Raw genomic sequence first — 4,569 nt, forward strand, 5'->3', positions numbered from 1 at the left:
GCGGGGGGGCAGGGTGGCAATGCCCCCCCGGGCCTCTTTGATAACTGTAAAAACGGCCCCCGCCGCAGCGGTAATCACTCGTTTTTACCTCTCCCCTCGCTGGCCGCGGCTGAGGCATTGCCTCAGAAGATGCAGGCAACTTCACTGCCCCCCCACCACCACCACCAGGAGAGGAAGAGAAGAGGACACAGCACCTGAAGAAGGAAGGAAAAGTGTCACTGTAAGTACCTGTTCTTTCTGCGTGACCTCTGCACTGCGTACATGCTGACCTCTACATTACTCTGCCGGCCTCTGCACTGCGTACATACTGGCCTCCGATCTCTACATTACACCGCCGGCCTCTGCACTGCGTACATACTGACCTCCGACCTCTACATTACACCGCCGGCCTCTGCACTGCGTACATACTGACCTCCGACCTCTACATTGCACCGCTGGCCTCTGCACTGCGTACATACTGACCTCCGACCTCTACATTGCACCTCTGTACTGCGTACATACTGACCTCCAACTTCTACATTACACCGCCGGCCTCTGCACTGCGTACATACTGACCTCTACATTACACCGCCGGCCTCTGCACTGCTTACATACTGACCTCTACATTACACCGCCGGCCTCTGCACTGCTTACATGCTGACCTCCGACCTCTACATTACACCACCACCTTCTGCACTGCGTACATACTGACCTCTACAATACACCGCTGGCCTATGCACTGCTTACATGCTGACCTCCGACCTCACACATTACACCGCTGGCCTCTGCACTGCACACATGCTGACCTCTACATTACACCAAGAAATAACATTAGTAGACATGTGTTGCAAATGAAATATAGAGGTACTGGAAGTTTCACACCCCGGGTTGTACGTAGAAGAAGAAGGTATTTCCACAATGGGGTGTGCAAATGCCCAAAGGGGGAAAAAGAAAAGGGGCTTTTTAGAAAACAATCCCAGACCTCAAAAGTAAAATCTTAGAAAAACATTTATTGAGGCTATCATTTTAAACATTATTAAAAAGCAAAAAAGTCAAAGGAAAAATCACAGGTAAAAGCATATGCGAATGCATTCATCATCCGGTGACAATACCGTACAATATATTATATCTGCAGTTGCTTGTTTTCAAAATTATATGAGTGCTCCTGTATGTCCCAACATGTTTCGCCCAAACAGGGCTTCTTCAAGGGAAGAGAGCAGGAGAAAAAGTATATGTATCCTAGAGTAGAAAATAGGAAAAACCCCACATGTGAGGAGACTAGGGAGCTGCACTTAATCTTATTAAGAAAATCATCATTATATTCATTAGGCCAATCATACTAAATGCAATAATATTAGAGTCGGAATATTGAATGCTTATGTGCATATATCTCCATGTTTAGTTGATCATAAGCATGAGCACAAGGATGTAATGAGAGCAACTGTATTTATATTCAAGTAGGAATTGATTCTGTCGAGCAAGGGATTGCCACACACGGTGCAGGTGGAGGGGCCGCGTCGGAGAGAGCACACTGTAGTCGTCAGGCGAGAGGCAGCAACAGCAGACGTTGTTAAATTGAAGGCTGTAATGTTCTGCTAAAATTTAGATATATGTAGTAGTCATTAGTTCCAGGAAGGGATAAGGAAAAGAAGGAAAGAAAGGGAGGGTAGAGGGGATGAGAGAGGTAATGAGAGAGCCTAGTATATAGGAATTTTTAGTGATCGATAGTAAAAGTGTAGAGAATCTGTATGTGAGGAAATTGTGTTGATTTTGATTGTGAGGTAATGAAACGTGATAGCGATGTGTGAAGATGAATTAAATGGGATTGGTCTTATATGAGCAATCAAGCATAAGCGAGAGAGTGGTAGTAATTGATGATGATTGGTAAAAGACAGAGGTAATTATAAAAAGATATAATCCCTGAAGTTGAATGTGAAAGTAAAGAAAAAAACGATCATTAATAGGTGGGATCAAATTAGGTGGTAAATGGTGATAGTGAGAAAAATAAAGTAAGTATACAGGTGTGAATAATCACTGGTAGTGAAGAGTGAGACATAATAGGTGAGCAAAAATAATATATATATGCCATAAAGGACGAAGACAAAAACAAAGCCAAAATGAAAAAACAATCGTGATACAGGGTATCAAGACATCCAAAAAAGTGACCATCGGTGAAAAAATGAATATAAAAGGTCCCGTGGCTGAATATTATAAATGCTCAATGGGGAAGACTCAGGGTGATAGTAAATGAAAAACTGAATAGATCAGATGAAGTTACTTAGAGGGAAATTGAGTACTAAGAGACACAGAGAATAGGAGCAGTCACAAGTTCAGAGTTCAAAATAATGTGGTACAGTAAAGGTTTATAATATAGCAACTCCTATAAGGGCGGAACAAGATACCTTTTTGCGCTGTAGTGTGTTGCTGTTTTTCTCCCAGACGCGAGTACAGCTGACCGCAATTGTGGTCGTTTTATGTGCTCACCTCCGAACGTCATGTGATACCGTCCCGGCCCAAATTGGGGCGGAGACAAACCACATAGACGTGAGACGCAAAAAGACGGGGAAATTGCAAAGTATAGTGATCAGGTATTACAGCCCTGATCTTAGGGCAGAGGGGGAACGAAGTCCCAGTGGAATCAGCATAGTTTGATATCTAGTCTTTTAACAGTCATAGTGGCTATAGTAAAGGGTACTCGTATTTTCTTCAGATGATTAAATGGCTATGTGTATGTTTACATGCCCAGATTCCACCCACTAGATGGCAGATCACCCAAAGCGTCTCCACGACCCCTCCACATACAGAGTGTAGTGCAGAAGCGCAGTTCCTGGCAAGAACCGCAGCAGAGACCCTTTCAAAGTTAGAAGTTACAAATCAATTCTCATAAATATTAGTAATAATAAACGCTGATTGGGGATATTGAAAGGATGTTTTAGTATGTGAAGATCATTTTACATAAGTGGCATTTCAATGTTCAATTATTGAAATGCCAGACGCAGACAGGATCGTCAGCATACGAGTACGCTCACCCGCCCGGACGTGCAGGGCGGGTGAGCGTAGGCGGGCGTACGGCTGTGTAGTCCCATAGAGAAGGACGGGGGCTGCGTACTAATCACACACAACACCTGTCCTTCCCGGGAGGTTTTGATGCGTTTGCACTGTGTTTTGATGCGTTTAGTGCAGTTAGATGCAGGTAAAATAGGCCAAGCAGTACTTTTTCTGACTGCATCTGAACGGACTGCAATGGTGTGAATTAGGCACAAGAAAGCCCATAGGAAAGCATTGGGATGTATTTTGACTGCAGGAGTTAAAATAAACGGACTGCATCACAACTGCATATGGTGTCCTTAAGGTGCCCATACACTGCACGATTATCCTACAAGAATCGCTGGAAATCCCGCGATCGTACGATAATCGTGCAGTGTATGGAATGGGTGCAACCGTTTCCACTGTATGGTTGCACGACTTTTGTATTTCGAGCATTTTGGAAAACCAGCCGAGAATCGTACGATTTTCGGCTGGTTTTTAGCATGATCGAGAGATAACTGCCGAACGGGCCGGTGTGCGCACGCTCACACTGTCCGTTCAGCATTGCAGTAATCGGAAACCCTCCCCTCAGGGGGGCGGGCTTGCGATGATCGCAAGTACAATCTGCCTGTCCAAGATGGGCAGATCGTATGTTTTTTAAATTACTTTACAACCCTCGCAAGACAAAAGTCTTGCGAGGGTTTGTAAAGTGTATGGGCACCTTCAAGGTGCCCATACACTGCACGATTCTCATACGAGAATCGCAGGAAATCCCGCGATCGTACGAGAATCGTGCAGTGTGAATGAAGACGTGCGACCGTTTCTACTGTACGGTCGCATGTCTTTTGTCTAAGGAGCATGCTAGAAAACCAGCCGAAAATCTTACGATTTTCGACTGGTTTGAATGATGCTCGGGAGACATATGCCGAACGGGCCGGTGTGCGCGCGCACACACTGCCCGTTCAGCATTGCGGTCATCGGAAGCCCGCCCCTCATTATTGCTCTCACTCCGACGCCCCTGACGATATGTAACGTGTGTAAATGTGTGGCGCAATTTTTGCTTTTGCACATGGGCACATCCGACTCGTGTTTGTGTTGTATGTGCGTGCACGTGGGGGGCCCGGGACTTTAACATTTTTTTTTTTGCATTTTAAATTTTTTTTTAATCGGTTACTTTAATTTTTACAAATGTTTTTTTTTTTACACTCAGCTTTATTGCTATCACATAGCGTGATAACAAGCCCCCTATGTAATAGCAAATATAATGTGACAGGTCCTCTTTATGGAGACATCAGAGGTCTTTCAGACCCCTAATGTCACCTAGGGACCCTAAAGAAGCTGATGAAGCAGAGATCTGCTTCACCAGCTTCTTCTTGTTCTAGGAGCCAGAGAATGTGCCCAATGACACCGGAAGTGATGTAATGCACATCATTTCTGGGTCCTGTGATCGGAGGAGAGATCAACGGCTAGAAGCCAGCTGATCTCCCTCTGATCTGTCAGGGGAGACGTGCCGTGCCGGTCCCATGCTCAAACAGGGTACAGTGGAGCCCAGGAAGCTGACGG

This window comes from Nanorana parkeri, unplaced genomic scaffold, assembly GCF_000935625.1.
Source record: "Nanorana parkeri isolate BGI_ZX_2015 unplaced genomic scaffold, ASM93562v1 scaffold1636, whole genome shotgun sequence".
NCBI lineage: Eukaryota > Metazoa > Chordata > Amphibia > Anura > Dicroglossidae > Nanorana > Nanorana parkeri.